Source organism: Haematobia irritans, chromosome 4 (genome assembly GCF_050003625.1).
Source record: "Haematobia irritans isolate KBUSLIRL chromosome 4, ASM5000362v1, whole genome shotgun sequence".
NCBI classification, from domain to species: Eukaryota; Metazoa; Arthropoda; class Insecta; order Diptera; family Muscidae; genus Haematobia; species Haematobia irritans.
In genome coordinates this window covers 134,286,414-134,304,022 of record NC_134400.1, presented here as the reverse complement: position 1 = coordinate 134,304,022, position 17,609 = coordinate 134,286,414, and the positions used below count along the sequence as shown (strand labels likewise).

Sequence of the window (17,609 nt, the reverse complement as noted above, 5' to 3'; positions counted from 1 at the left end):
AAAAGTTTCTAGCTAATATAGGGAGTATTTTCCAAAAACGATATCGAGATATTTAAAAAACTGGTCCTGAAAAAAAGTTTGCTACTCACTTTGGTCAAATATTTGCCTAGTGTGACCGTACCTTTAGTCTAATGGGCTCTTAACAATTCACTTAAAATCCAGATTTTTCGAGATAAGGTGAGTATTAAGTTCGAGTTTAGCCGCTAAAATCGCCATTTTTTCACGCTTACTTTTCTTTAATAATACTTTTTAAGGAATACAAACTTTGTGAAAACTTGCTTTGGGCTATTCCCCATCAAGTTATAATAAAATCTGCAACAAATATGTATAATTTTATGCCTTTTTTTATTGTTTTATTTTTCACTTTAGTGAAAAAAACTCGAACTTAATACCCACCTATATATAATTTTGTGTATGTCGATTTTAGAGCTTGTACAAATTTCAAATAGTCGGAAATTGATTGGTTTTCCGATTTCCCCCCTTTAAAAGGATGCTTCATTGATTTTGTGGCACGTAACGCCGCCTTGTTCAAGGTTAACGTTGTCCAAATCAATACCACCTAACTCCAACCATAACGTAATGACGACCTCGTCGGACCACAAAGCGGTCCAAACAGTTAAACATTGAGGTTAGAGAGTTCTATTGACACTAACAATTGGATTTTCGAAGCCCTATTTACGACAGTTTAGATGATTTTTCTATGACATTCTGTGAATTCTGTGCACAGAAAAAAATATCACCAAAATATTTCCAATTAAAAAGTTAATTGAAGTTGAAATTTTTTTCAATTAATAAATTAATTGATACAATTAACTTTTTAATCATGATAGAAACATTAAGTTAATTAAGTCAATGATTGAAAATTTTAAAATTTGTAATTAAAAAATTAATTGACACAATTAACTTTTTAATCAAATTCGGAAGACTAAGTCAGTTAAAAAAGTGATGAACATTTTTTTAAATTTTTAATTAAAATTTTTTTTCAAACAATCAATTGTTAATCCATATAAAAATTCTAAGCCAATTCAAAATGTAATTGAAAATAGTTACCTTTTTTAATTAATAAATTAATTGAGTTTTGCAATCAACATCAATTAAATTTTTAATTGAATCAATTAAAAAATTAATTGAAATTTGGTAATGAAATCAATTAATTTTTTAATCAATAATTTTTTCTATGCCCAATTAAAACTCTGATTGATACTATCATTTTCGTGATTGAAGACATTTCAATTAAAAAATTAATTGGATCAATTAATTTCGTGATTGAATCAGAAAAAATTTTTTTGTGTGTGGCTGCAAGATGTTCAAGTTTTTCGTACTCGTTATTGTATTTTTCTACTACTTCTCAAATGTCGAGTTCCCAGACTTTGGAACTCCTTACCTCAAAACATAAAACAATTATCGAATAGTGTTCATGTTTTCAAAAAAAGTTAATATCCCATTTTTCTCACGAAGCTTAGTAGTTTAGTCATTGACAATCTCTGTCTCACACTTATTCATTATTTTTTTTAGAAATGTGCATTGAGGATTTTGCTAGATTTTTAAATTTTGTTTTTTTTTTTTTTAAGTTTTAGAATTTTTCATGTTAGTGCCTTAGCAATTTTTGATGTATGTAATTTATTTATTTATTTTATTTATATTTTATTGTGAAAATAACCAAGCCTTTAGGCCAATATAAAATGGTTATAAAAAAGACTACAAAAGTAACTTTAAATATCTAAAAATTTGACAAAAATAACAAAATAAAAATTGGAATAAAAACTAACAGTAATAAATTATAAAAGATAAGAACAAAGAATAAATAAAGATACACTTTTTTATAAATTAGAAAAAAAAATGAAATAAAAAACTATTTTAGTGATTTAAAAAGCAAAGTGAGAAAAACTTCTAAACAATGGATAACAAAGAATTTATATTTTAAATCTCATTATTTCACTACTTTATATATCTATCAGCATATGGCCCATGGGGGCTCAGCTTGATTAAATAAATAAATAAAGGCTAACAGGTGATTCAAAATAACACCTAGTATCGAAATGGATCCACATAACACAGCTTCCATAGCGTGGGATAAAGCAAATCTTTCATTAAAGTAACACTGATGTGACATCCACTAGCCCATGCGGTGGACCCACAGCATGCCATCACACATGTAAAGCTGTCTCTATTTCTACATATACGGAAGTGATATGAGCGTTGATAATCCCTATTCGTAACCAAATCACTATAAACATAAGCAATTTTATTGGCAGCGTTTCTTGATCTGGATACAAGTTAAAAAATTGCACAGGGTACTAGGTTAGGTTAGGTGGCAGCCCGATGTATCAGGCTCACTTAGACTATTCAGTCCATTGTGATACCACATTGGTGAACTTCTCTCTTATCACTGAGTGCTGCCCGATTCCATGTTAAGCTCAATGACAAGGGACCTCCTTTTTATCGCCGAGTCCGAACGGCGTTCCACATTGCAGTGGTACTAACTGAATGGACGATAATCCCTACACACTGCCCCTAACACAGCAAAAGATTTTAATGGGTTAAGGCCAAATTCCCATTGTCCTGTTATTAATTATGGCGTTGATAGAACAAGAAATATTTTTTAGCCGTTGGGTTTTCCTATGGTTAAATGCTAATCGGTCCCAAGTGTCTCCGTAACCAAAAGGAGGCCCTAATCTAGGCTGCTATCATAGTATTTTGTTAAGTGAGAACAAAAGTGCTATGTTAAGCGTCCATTTTTTGATTAACTTGATTCATATGTTAACAGGTTGGCTGATAAGTTCCCGGTCTAACAAAGAAAAACACATTTTTTTCAAAATTCGTTTTTATTATTCAACATAGTTCCCTTCAAGAGCGATACAACGATTATAACGACCTTCCAATTTTTTGATACAATTTTGGTAGTACTCCTTCGGTTTTGCTTCAAAATAGGCCTCAGTTTCGGCGATCACCTCTTCATTGTAGCCAATATTTTTTTCCCTGCGAGCATCCTTTTGATCCAAGAAAAAGTCGCTGGGGGCCAGACCTGGAGAATACGGTGGGTGGGGAAAAAATTCGAAGCCCAATTCATGAATTTTTGCCATCGTTTTCAATGGCTTGTGGCACGGTGCGTTGTCTAGGTGGAACAACACTTTTTTTAAAAACAAAAAATCAAAAATTAAGTGTTAATTAATTTTTTAACTTTATCAATAAATTTTTCATTGACGTAGGTTATCTGTTATTGCAGAAATGTAAATTAAAAATTACTTGGATCCAGTAAAAAAACGATGTTGTTAATTAAGTATTATTTTGTTGAATTAAAATGTTAATTGAGCGAGTAAATATTCTATTTAAAAACGTAAAAACGTCCAATCGCCTCCGTAGCTGACTTTATATTCTAATTTAATTGAAAGTTAGTTGGGCTTTCGACTTCAATCAACTATTTAATTGGAAAAAATACTGATACTGATATTTTTTCTTTTCCATTAAAAATTAAATATTTAATTGGAGCAAATTATTTGCGTGATTGAATAAAAATAAATTTGTGTAGATCTGGTTGTTTGTTCAACATGACAGCTTTTTCTCACTTATTTTGATGGCCATTCAGATTTGATATCAAGTTTTTGGACTGAGTAGTAGATTATACCTAATAATAGATCCGATCGAAAGTTTAGCTATATTTACTCGATTTACTTAATTGTCAATATTTTAATGCATAGCAGATATAGAGCCCACCATATCGGTCAAGAGAGGTTTCGGAATCTGGCGCAGCTTGCAAACAGGCACTGAAAGCAAATCGGGGAATTCATTAGTCACCGAGTTTGTGGAAGAAAAGAAGAAGTTAGAGCACAAAACTAGCCAAATACGGGCTTAGACGTATGTTAGCTGGCATGAGCCAGGGAATACGTGGATCCTCTTTTCAGCCTAAGCTAAAGCATACCAATTTTATGCTGTCATCTACAAGTGGGTCTAGTTGGCGAAGCCAATTCAGAAATACCCATGGCCAAGGATTCCTTTTCTTTCACACATTAGTGGCTACTACAAATATGATACATAATAGACCCTCACTGCAGACGTACCTGCACAATAAGGTCGTTCCAAATGCCTTATAAAAGGATTTCATTCATAGGACATGTGGTGTGTGTGTGTGTGTGATTTTCAACTAAATACGATTATACCTACAAACCCAAGGAGGCTACACAAAATCTCGTTTTTTTAATGAACAAACTAAATAGCATTTTTAAAGCTATACTTTTTCTTCATAGGAAGGTTCAATGTTCTATATGGCTCAATTTAAACTTTTCGATTTTCGTTGTTTCCTTTTTTCTTTTAGTTTTAATTGAAATCGTATTGTGTTGTATAAGTGCACAAGAGAAGGCCCTCTTCAATTAATGATTGCTACAATTGCCTTATCGCAGATAGCGGACAAGCAGTGAATTGGTTGTAGTGCTGGTTGTAGTATCGGCAGCCCCTATCTCTTCATGTTTGTTGTTTTTGAATATTGTGTTATTGATGATGGCCAGCTAGCCCTTATTTCCGCACCTTTAGCCTCCATCAATTTATGCGTACATATGTAGCAAGCACACCATTAATTAGACGATATATTTTTATGTTCATAAACATAGACGATTATAATGGGTTTCCAGTAATTCTATTCTCACCATTTCCATTGTCAATGAATGTGGCAAATTTTATTTTTGATAAATAAACGAAAAGTTATTCTACGGTCTTAAATTCTCATCTCTTGTTTCTTCCTATTCCTATTATTCGTTGTTGAATTGTTTTTCCCATACAGCTTCCATCATTCTTACATGCTGCTATTTGTGTACATCCCTCATTACATTCTATTTTATTTGTATGCTTTGCTGTTAGTGTTTCTATTTTATCCATGCCGTATATTTTTTTGCCATCATCATCCCTTGTTTATGTTTGCTTATATTTCTTCTCATTGTGGCTCTGTTTCTTATTCAACCCTCACGTTATGTTAATGGGGGGTTTTTCGTGAGGTTTCAGCCTCAGCAATAACAACCGCGCTATGATAATGAGAGAGTGACAAAATCTCTGCAACTGTCATCCAAACTTTTCTCAACAACATCAGAGAGTAGTGTTGCCATTTGATTTACTAGTATTGCAGTGATGCTAACTGTTCTTGAGGGTAAAAATCGCTATTGTTGGTTCAAAGCTTGAATAGAAGGTATTACAAGGCATTATACACAGAAAAAAAGTAAACTATGTTATGGGAAAAAATCAGCTATCTCGTGCGAAAATTAAATGAAAATTTTTTCCAAACTTTGAGACTAATTCCATATAGGAAAATTTTGTTGGATTTATAACTACTCGAAAAGCCAAAATGAACTAAACATTAGGTTCCAGAAATGACCATTTTAACCACGCTGTAGTTCATTCTTATACCCCATTCACATTAGGCTCGACATCTACTAAAAGTAGATTTGAAATCCATCTTTTTTTTATAAAGCAAATGCCAGTTGAAGTCTAGTTAAAGTGGATTTTGGATGTGTAGTGTGAATGAGGTAAAGGGTGATTTGTTAAGAGCTTGATAACTTTAAAAAAAAAAAAAACGCATAAAATTTGCAAAATCTCATCGGTTCTTTATTTGAAACGTTAGATTGGTCCATGACATTTACTTTTTGAAGATAATTTCATTTAAATGTTGACCGCGGCTGCGTCTTAGGTGGTCCATTCGGAAAGTCCAATTTTGGGCAACTTTTTCGAGCATTTCGGCCGGAATAGCCCGAATTTCTTCGGAAATGTTGTCTTCCAAAGCTGGAATAGTTGCTGGCTTATTTCTGTAGACTTTAGACTTGACGTAGCCCCACAAAAAATAGTCTAAAGGCGTCAAATCGCATGATCTTGGTGGCCAACTTACCGGTCCATTTCTTGAGATGAATTGTTCTCCGAAGTTTTCCCTCAAAATGGCCATAGAATCGCGAGCTGTGTGGCATGTAGCGCCATCTTGTTGAAACCACATATCAACCAAGTTCAGTTCTTCCATTTTTGGCAACAAAAAGTTTGTTAGCATCGAACGATAGCGATCGCCATTCACCGTAACGTTGCGTCCAACAGCATCTTTGAAAAAATACGGTCCAATGATTCCACCAGCGTACAAACCACACCAAACAGTGCATTTTTCGGGATGCATGGGCAGTTCTTGAACGGCTTCTGGTTGCTCTTCACTCCAAATGCGGCAATTATGCTTATTTACGTAGCCATTCAACCAGAAATGAGCCTCATCGCTGAACAAAATTTGTCGATAAACACATTTCGAACCGAACACTGATTTTGGTAATAAAATTCAATGATTTGCAAGCGTTGCTCGTTAGTAAGTCTATTCATGATGAAATGTCAAAGCATACTGAGCATCTTTCTCTTTGACACCATGTCTGAAATCCCACGTGATCTGTCAAATACTAATGCATGAAAATCCTAACCTCAAAAGAATCACCCTTTATTACTATTTTTGAAAAGTGAGCGAAAAACTTCTGATTTAGTTAGCATTAAACTTATTTGTATAACATTGAAATTTTACTGGCATTGAGTTAATATAATTTTTGAGACTTATTTGAACTAAAGAAAAACTTGTTGGGCTGGGGGAAAATTTCTTAATTCCTTTTGCAGTAAAGGCTTTTTTTCTATGTACACACTAGTTTGGTTTCTTTAACTTACTCGTTGCAGAAATAGAATATAGTCTACTATAGATTACATAAAAGATACGTCCCGCCAAAGATAAATTTTCCAATATTCCGTTCGAAATATAAATTCAGTTCCAAAACATCAATTAAACTAAACTTCCTTCCTTATTTTAATTAAGTCATGGGGTGCAACATCAATGTTCCAATTTATAGCTAAAATTGTAACAATGAAAGAGTACATAGGAGCCACCGAGTACATAGAACCCACAAGGTCGTGGGTTCGACTTCTGCTTCGACCGAACACCAAAATGTTTTTCAGCGCTGGATTATCCCACCTCAGTAATGCTGGTGACATTTCTGAGGGTTTCAAAGCTTCTCTAAGAGGTTTCACTGCAATGTGGAACGCCGTTCGGACTCGGCTATAAAAAGGTGGTCCCTTGTCATTGAGCTTAACATGGAATCGGGCAGCACTCAGTGATAAAGAAGTTCACCAATGTGGGTATCACAATGGACTGGATAGTCTAAGTGAGCCTGATACATCGGGCTGCCACCTAACCTAACCTAGGTTAAAGTGGCATCCCGATTTGATTCAGGTGTCTATTGTGAAAGAGTACATAAAAACTATCAAATTTTCTTCGTTTTTTTTTCAATATTCCAAACACCAGCTGATTGACTGCCGAATCATCTACATCTGTTTGTGAAAACTAGTGAAAGTATTAACTGAACTCCAACGATTGTCAAAAAAATCGACAAACAAACAATATAACTATGTAGCCATAATTTATACATCTATCCGTGAGTCTACAATAGGAAAACCGAGCGCTGATTAAATAACATAAACCTTTCATTAAGCATTTTAGTATTGACTCCAAGTCAAAGATGTTGCATCTTTAAACTAAAGACTAAATTAGGGAACCATCTATCTTTAGCCCTAGGCTCTATAAAATTAACATTAGGATACAGTTCTCATTTACCGATATCCTTTGGAGATATATTAACACAGTTATTCATGAACAAAATAAGCCAATATAAAAAATCTATATCGTAACAGATACTTCAAAGTAAGAAATATTTTCTTAATTTAAAAAAAAAAAAAAGAAATTGAACAAAATATGGAAAATCCTCAACATAAGAAAATTTAAAATTTCTCCTACGACTTCTACGGATGGACGCTAAATTCAAAGATTCGTATAAATTTAAAGAATAAGATTTTTTAATTGTGTTTCTTTATTTTATCCTTAATATTGTGTAAATTGCAAGTCCTAAAATTTTGGTTGTAAATCTTTCACATTAAGGTGAGTACTAAGTTCGAATTTAGCCGTTAGAATCAAAAATAAATCAGTAAAAAAAAGTATAAAATTATACGCATTTGAAGCAAATTTTAGTATAACCACATGGGGACTAGCCCAGAGCAACTTTTTATAAAGTTTATATTCTTTAAAATCGATTATTTAAGGAAAGTAATTGTGGAAAAGTAGCGATTTTAGCGGCTAAACTCGAACTTAATACCCATCTTTAACCCTAGTACAGAGTTCACGTTTTCCCATGAAAAACTGTTATATTCCATATAAAAAACGTTAGCACGGAATAAATGCGAAATCTTTGTTTTGAGTATTTTCAGACATATATTTATACAACCCTGGATAGGCAGGCATATTATTTCGCATAAATAAGTTAGCATCCCTGGGTTTGAGATCCTATTTACAGAGATAAACAAAGATATTCGTTTTTCACAGAAACGAACTTAGAACTAAGCATTAGGTCAAATTTCGAGGATTAATTACCCATGTTTAGTTGCCTTTCTTAATGGTGATTGTTTACATCCATCCCACTCGTACTGAATACATAAAAATGCTTTCGAAAATAAATTCGTACCAAAATTCGTACCAGCGGACCATTTTTCCAAATTAAATTAATATCATTTAAAAGTAAAAACTTTTCCAAAATTTTACTTCGATAGAAAATTTTGTAAAATTTTTATTTCTATTCATAATTTGTATTTCTATTTGTTTCTATAAAAGATTTTGTCAAAATTTTATTTTTATAGAAAATTTTGTGAAAATTTTATCTAAAGAAAATTTTTGTGAAAATTTTGTCCTAATTTTATTTCTTTAGAAAATTTTGTCCATTTTTTTTTTAGAAAATTATGTTAAAATTTTAGTTCTATTGAAAATTTTATTTCTTTAGAAAATTTTGTGAAAATGTTATTTCTTTAGAAAATTTTGTCACAGTTTTATTCTATAGAAAATGCCGTCAAAATTTTATTTATATAAAAAATGTCATCAAAATAGAAATAAACTTTGGACAAAATTGCCAACATTTGATTTCTATAGAAAATTTAGCCAAACTTTTAATTCTATAGAAAATTAGGCAAAATTGTATTTCTTTAGAAAATTCTGTGAAAATTTTACTTCTATAGATTTTTTTTCACAATTTTACTTCTATAGAAAACGTCGTCGAAATTTTCTATAATTCTATGGGATTTTTGGCAAAAAAATTTTGTAAAATTTTTATGTCTATTCATAATTTGTATTTCTATTTATTTCTACAAAAGATTTTGTCAAAATTTTATTTTTATAGAAAATTTTGTTAAAATTTTATCTAAAGAAAATTTTGTCCAAATTTTATTTCTATAGAAAATTTTGTCAAATATTTTTTTTAGAAAATTTTGTTAAAATTTTAGTTCTATTGAAAATTTTGTGAAAATTTTATTTCTTTAGAAAATTTTGTCACAATTTTATTCTATAGAAAATGTCGCCAAAATTTTATTTATATAGAAAATGTCATCAAAATAGAAATAAAATTTTGTCCAAATTTTATTTCTAATTATACAATTATTTTTCGAGCTTTATGGACAGATATAGATTAAGGAACATGGTTAATAGAGCCATTGAAAAGAAAACGCCAGATACCAATCTATACACGCCTGGACTGTACATGTTTCGGTTCGGGCGAATGAACCTTTCCACAGCCTTTAGTATAGTCTGGCTGGGAGAGATAACTCAATTTTGGGCCCTTTATGCTAACTCCTTATGGAGAAAACATTTGGGAAATTTCCTCTTACAAATTGAATCATCTTTTCTCCCACTGTACATCATCTTTTCATATAACTTACAAGTCCCTTAATCTTATTTTTATTTCGTTTTGTTACATAGTAATGCAACAACACGAAATTTATTTTTAGAAAGCTAATTTGTTAGAATTCACCTAAGTGGTGAACAGTCGAACAATGCTTGTTGTTTCTACAGTCAACTACAACATATGACAATTAACAGAAACTGGTTTCCAGGATACAACAACAATTCTAACGCGTACATTAGTCGTGTTTTTCCCAGTTTTACGACGGGCTCATCGTTGCTTATTATATTTCATGTTAGCCTGATAGTGAAACAGGCAATTGACGTCCAAATGCATTATATCTAATTATACAATTATTTTTCGAGCTTTATGGACAGATATAGATTAAGGAACATGGTTAATAGAGCCATTGAAAAGAAAACGCCAAGCATTGTTCGACTGTTCACCACTTAGGTGAATTCTAACAAATTAGCTTTCTAAAAATAAATTTCGTGTTGTTGCATTACTATGTAACAAAACGAAATAAAAATAAGATTAAGGGACTTGTAAGTTATATGAAAAGATGATGTACAGTGGGAGAAAAGATGATTCAATTTGTAAGAGGAAATTTCCCAAATGTTTTCTCCATAAGGAGTTAGCATAAAGGGCCCAAAATTGAGTTATCTCTCCCAGCCAGACTATACTAAAGGCTGTGGAAAGGTTCATTCGCCCGAACCGAAACATGTACAGTCCAGGCGTGTATAGATTGGTATCTGGCGTTTTCTTTTCAATGGCTCTATTAACCATGTTCCTTAATCTATATCTGTCCATAAAGCTCGAAAAATAATTGTATAATTAGATATAATGCATTTGGACGTCAATTGCCTGTTTCACTATCAGGCTAACATGAAATATAACAAATTTTATTTCTATAGAAAATTAGGCAAAATTTTATTTCTTTAAAAAATTTTGTGAAAATTTCACTTCTATAGATTTTTTTTTCACAATTTTACTTCTATAGAAAATGTCGTCCAAATTTTCTATATTTCTATGGGATTTTTGGCAAATTTTTATTTCTATAAAAAAAAAAAAAAAACTTTGTTAAAATTTTAGTTCATTGGAAAATTTTGAAAAATTATCGATTTGATGAAAATGGACCAAAATCAATCAAATTCCATTTGGTCCGACCATTGGACCAAATTTAAAAATTAAAAAATGGCAACCCTGCTGATAGCAAAGAAGAGAGATTCGCATAGGAGCAATAGCATGTTTTTGTTCATCTGGCTGTTTATCCATGTGTTTGTTGTTCAACGCTGCTACTGCTGCTGCTGTGCCGCGTTTGCTTGAGCCAGCTGAGTCGTAGCCGTTGTTATTGTTGCTGTTATTTTGTTTTCATTTTCTTCGTTCATTTCATACGAAAATAAAGCTATTTTTAGTTTGTTGTTGCTGCTACTACTCGTTGCCGATGTTGTCGTTTTTGTTGTTATTTCACATGAACTGCACATGTTTTCAAGTACTTGCTGGCTGGGTTGTTTATTTTGCCCCCACCTCTTCTACAACTCTTGAGAGTTAGTGAGTTGCCTTCACATCATCATTCTCTTTAGCCATTGGTGTGTATGCTTGTTTCATCTGCATATTTTCTATTCATTGTTAAGTTGTTCGCCACATGTGTGTAGAGAGTTGTACAAAGCTAGCATTCTCGAAATGCGTTTTTTTCATTCATTTTGATGGTATGACGCTCTTTGTGGCACATTGGGACTTTAGACCGTGTTAATGTTAATTTTCTTTGTGCTTTGTGTATGCATGGCACGTCGTCTACATCGTTGTTATTTCCCCAAGTCAGTCGTCTTCATGTTCTCTATATAGACATCCTCTTCATATCTCCCCACTCCCCACACCCCATAGCACATTCAACAAAAAGGAGATCACCCAAACCCCAATTCATTTCGCGTTGAATGGTTTTTGGGATGCGTTTTCATTTGACTGCATATGAGTGTGTGTGTGTGTTTTTTTTTTTTGTTTTCATGTCGCATTTGCAATCGTCTCACTTGTATCATCTACTTTCAGTGGTCCCTGTTGAAAAAAATAAGAAGAGTTTTGTTTTTGATTTGTATTCGTTGTCCAAATGCCCAGAGAACATGTGATTTATTTTCGTTTTCATATAGAAGAGGGGAGCATGACATAAAAGCCTTACTAAATAAAACCATGATAAAGTGAAAATAACAACAAACAAAGCGAAGAATCAGAAAAATGAGACAACGCAACACACACACACACACATACAATCCAAGTATACATCGCCGTCAACGCCGTCGTCCTAAGGCCACAGAAGGGGCCACCACATATGCAATACTGTGGAATTTAAAAATGGAACCGATGATCAGTGAAGAGGAACAGAACAAGAAAAAAAAAATAAATATATCAACTTAAGGTCAAAATGCTAAAATATTATTTTAGATTCTCTTTACACACTATTCCGTTCGAAAAAAAAAAACAGAAATGAACTTTAAAAGGTGGTCCCATTGCAATGAGCTATTTTTTATTTCGTAAAAGTTTTGTTTTTACAATGGAGTAGAAGAATATTTTTGGAATATATTTTTCCCAAATACAATCCCTTTGAAAACAAAAACAGGATTTGAATCTAAGGGGTGTTCTAATTGTAGCATATGTATGTACTTGAGTTTTGATTGAAAATAGAGAAGTAGTGGAATAGCTATTCTAAACGGTATAGAATTTTTTTGTGAATAAATTACTTACACATTGGGCAGGCAACAGGGATGTCAAAGTTGGTACAATTGTACGAAATTTGGTACATTCCACTTCTCAAAAGTACAATGGTACTATAATGACCTATTTGGTATAATTTGAAATACTCAATAAGTCTTCAAAATTCTAAAATAATTGTCCATTTTTCTATATCCTGAAATGGATAAAATAATATAAGATACTTAGGATTTTATGATGAAGCATTTGCTTTTGCACTTAATACTGAGGTCATGTCTAAATTTCGAAACTTCTGCCAGATCATGGACAACTCTGAAAAATTGAAAAAAGTGAAAAATTGTTTTTATGTTATCAATGCAGGCTGGTTCAATGTCCAAATCATTTAAACTAGAAATTATTACAATATTTATTCGAGCTTATTGGACAGGAAGATTAAGGGAATTGACATCATTAAGTTACTGAAAAGAAAATGCCAGATACCCATCTCGCAAGCCTGACTATACATATATGTTTCAGTGTTGGCCACTACACATTTCCATAGTCTTTAGCGAGATCTGGCCGAGTGAGATGATTCAATTTGGTTCTTTTATGTTAATTTCATATGAAATTTACATACGAGAATTATTCTTCCCAAATTTAACCATTTTGTTTTCACTCAACTAATTTTCAATATTGAATGCCTTTTTCCAAATTTTTGAGCCAAAAGTGCATGTGTTATTGTATACGAATCACTCGTGTACAAATCCCCAAATTTGTTACGTGTTTGACTGAATATTTTCATACGATAATATGATGAAGGAAGCAGGACACGTTCTATAGACCTGTTTTGGGGAAAATTTAATCCGAAAATCCCAAAAGATCTCCAATAAATTTTTGTCAACGGTTTACACTCAAAAAAAAAAAAAAAAAAAGGAACGTCTAAAGTCGGGCGGGGCCGACTATATTATACCCTGCACCACTTTGTAGATCTATATTTTCGATACCATATCACATCCGTCAAATGTGTTGGGGGCTATATATAAAGGTTTGTCCCAAATACATACATTTAAATATCACTCGATCTGGACAGAATTTGATAGACTTCTACAAAATCTATAGACACTAGGGTGGAACACAATGTTAGTAAAAACAAGTAAGGAAAGTCTAAAGTCGGGCGGGGCCGACTATATTATACCCTGCACCTCTTTGTAGATCTATATTTTCGATACCATATCACATCCGGCAAATGTGTTGGGGGCTATATATAAAGGTTTGTCCCAAATACATACATTTAAATATCACTCGATCTGGACAGAATTTGATAGACTTCTACAAAATCTATAGACACTAGGGTGGAACACAATGTTAGTAACAACAAGTAAGGAAAGTCTAAAGTCGGGCGGGGCCGACTATATTATACCCTGCACCACTTTGTAGATCTATATTTTCGATACCATATCACATCCGTCAAATGTGTTGGGGGCTATATATAAAGGTTTGTCCCAAGTACATACATTTAAATATCACTCGATCTGGACAGAATTTGATAGACTTCTATAGAATCTATAGACTCAAAATTTAAGTCGGCTAATGCACTAGGGTGGAACACAATGTTAGTAAAAAAATATGGGAAACATTTAAATCTGAAGCAATTTTAAGGAAACTTGGCAAAAGTTTATTTATGATTTATCGCTCGAAATACATGTATTAGAAGTTTAGGAAAATTAGACTCATTTTTACAACTCTTCGATTAAGCAGTGGCGATTTTACAGAAAATGTTGGTATTTTGACCATTTTTGTCGAAATCAGAAAAACATATATATGGAAGCTATATCTAAATCTGAACCGATTTCAACCAAATTTGGCACGCATAGCACCAATGCTAATAAACCAAATGCTAATACTCCCTGTGCAAAATTTCAACTAAATCGGAGTTAAAAATTGGCCTCTGTGGTCATATGAGTGTAAATCGGGCGAAAGCTATATATGGGAGATATATCTAAATGTGAACCGATTTCAACCAAATTTAGCACGCATAGCTACAATGCTAATTTTACTCCCTAACTATGAATAGGATGAAATTTGCTTCTCTTAGAGGCTCCGCAGGCCAAATCAGGGGATCGGTTTATATGGGGGCTATATAAAGGGTGATTTGTTACGAGCTTGATAACTTTTTTTTTAAAAAAAACGCATAAAATTTGCAAAATCTCATCGGTTCTTTATTTGAAACGTTAGATTGGTCCATGACATTTACTTTTTGAAGATAATTTCATTTAAATGTTGACCGCGGCTGCGTCTTAGGTGGTCCATTCGGAAAGTCCAATTTTGGGCAACTTTTTCGAGCATTTCGGCCGGAATAGCCCGAATTTCTTCGGAAATGTTGTCTTCCAAAGCTGGAATAGTTGCTGGCTTATTTCTGTAGACTTTAGACTTGACGTAGCCCCACAAAAAATAGTCTAAAGGCGTCAAATCGCATGATCTTGGTGGCCAACTTACCGGTCCATTTCTTGAGATGAATTGTTCTCCGAAGTTTTCCCTCAAAATGGCCATAGAATCGCGAGCTGTGTGGCATGTAGCGCCATCTTGTTGAAACCACATGTCAACCAAGTTCAGTTCTTCCATTTTTGGCAACAAAAAGTTTGTTAGCATCGAACGATAGCGATCGCCATTCACCGTAACGTTGCGTCCAACAGCATCTTTGAAAAAATACGGTCCAATGATTCCACCAGCGTACAAACCACACCAAACAGTGCATTTTTCGGGATGCATGGGCAGTTCTTGAACGGCTTCTGGTTGCTCTTCACTCCAAATGCGGCAATTTTGCTTATTTACGTAGCCATTCAACCAGAAATGAGCCTCATCGCTGAACAAAATTTGTCGATAAACACATTTCGAACCGAACACTGATTTTGGTAATAAAATTCAATGATTTGCAAGCGTTGCTCGTTAGTAAGTCTATTCATGATGAAATGTCAAAGCATACTGAGCATCTTTCTCTTTGACACCATGTCTGAAATCCCACGTGATCTGTCAAATACTAATGCATGAAAATCCTAACCTCAAAAGAATCACCCTTTAGAATTATGGACCGATGTGCACCAATTTTCGCATGGTCATTAGAGACCATATACTAACACCATGTACCAAATTTCAACCGGATCGGATGAAATTTGCTTCTCTTAGAGGCTACGCAAGCCAAATCTGGGGATCGGTTTATATGGGGGCTATATATAGTTATGGACCGATGTGGACCAATTTTTGCATGGTTGTTAGAGACCATATACTAACACCATGTACCAAATTTCAACCGGATCGGATGAAATTTGCTTCTCTTAGAGGCTCCGCAGGCCAAATCAGGGGATCGGTTTATATGGGGGCTACATATAATTATGAACCGATGTGGCCCAATTTTTGCATGGTTGTTAGAGACCATATACTAAAACCATGTATAAAAAATTTCAGCCGGATCGCATGAAATTTGCTTCTCTTAGTGGATCGGCAAGCCAAATTTGGGGGTCCGTTTATATGGGTGCTATAAGTAAAAGTGGACCGATATGGCCCATTTGCAATACCATCCGACCTACATCAATAACAACTGCGGACGGACATGCTCAGATCGACACTGAATTTCATCACGACCCAGAATATATATACTTTATGGGGTCATAGAGCCATATTTCGATGTGTTACGAACGGAATGACAAAGTTAATATACCCCCAACCTATGGTGGAGGGTATTAAAAGCTTAAAATATAGGCTAAGACTTAGTTTTAGGATTTAACATCTTTGGTTTAAAGTTCTTTGTTTTTAGAATTGTTGTTTTTAGAATTTTACTTCGAAGTATCCGTCATAATTTGGATTTTTAAACTGGCATTTGTTTGTAGGTGAATAGCTTAATTAATATACGGTAAAAAGAGAATGACAATTTGATAAATGAGATCTGTATCTTAGGGCGTTTTCGTTTCGCAAAAAATATGTTGCCTTGGTGTTACACTACTTTTTCCCTCATTGTATTTTCGCCCAAATGAAAGTGTCATTCCAAAGTTATTATTAATTCATAACATTTTGAGGGATACAGGATCCAAAATCTATGACAGTGTCCTTCATATGTGGCAATCAATTTCGAGAATCTTGCACCTTTTTTCCCAATCGAAATCGCCATTAATTTTAATTTTTGTGTTTTGTTGTTTAAAGATAGGTCGCTAAAAAATTTCTTTATTTTAAAGAATCCGCATCCTTGGCTCGGAATCAATACCAAAATCCTTAACAGAAGGTCAAAATCTTTGGATGCAAGTAAACTTTTTTTTTTTGAGTGTATGTTTGGTGAGCTCTTGGACTTTCTAGACCTTCAATAGCTCACGACAGTTTTTTTCTACCACTGAGGCAATGATTTCGCTTAGGGCTGTCATTTTGTCTATTGTTGTATGTTTGTTGTTATTAAAATTGAATTATGGTTTTCTGTGTACTATTTTTGATTCACTAAATTTGGATTCAAATCCAATAAAAATTATAATCGGAAAATACATAAGAAGTTGCTAAAACATATGAGCTCTTATCATTGGTGTAGCTACGCAGAAAATATTTTCACCAAAATATTTCCAATTAAAGTTTTTATTGAATTTAAATCAAACTATATATTAATTACAATTTTAAATGCGAGCTAATTGGACATGAAGATTAAGGAATTGATATTATTATGATATTCAAGAAGAAAATGCCAGATACCCATCTTACAAGTCTGACTATACATATGTTTCAGTGTTGGCTAATCCACATTTCCATAGTCTCTAGTAAGATCTGGCTGGGTGAGATGATTCAATTTGGGTCATATATGCTAATTTCTTATGGAAATTACATACGAGAATCATTTCTCCCAAGTTGAATCATTTTTTCTCCACCACTGTGTATCATCTTCTCATATAGCTACAATCCCTTAATCTTATTTTTTCGATTTCACAAAAAAAAGAAAAAATTAAAAATTTTAGAAAAATCAGGTGATAATAGAAACTTATAGCACAAGGCTCAGTTCATTTCAAATTCCAGCAAAACAGAAGTAATGCAAAATCTGTTTGGAGAAAGTCCAAAAACGGTGGAATTGTTATGAGTACATGTTTTATAGTATTAACCTTTCGGGGAAAACTACTAAACCTCGGCCTAACTACTAAACCCTCGGTCGTGGGTTCAACTACCAAAACGGATCTTATCATCTAACTAAAGAGC

The 17,609-nt window shown here is 33.3% G+C and overlaps 1 protein-coding gene across 12 annotated transcripts in view; it reads left to right on the top strand.

Moving 5' to 3' along the window:
* Nucleotides 1–17,609, top strand: part of Rbfox1 (RNA-binding Fox protein 1) — a 714,540-nt gene that overhangs the window by 6,843 nt on the left and 690,088 nt on the right. The window lies entirely within an intron of this gene.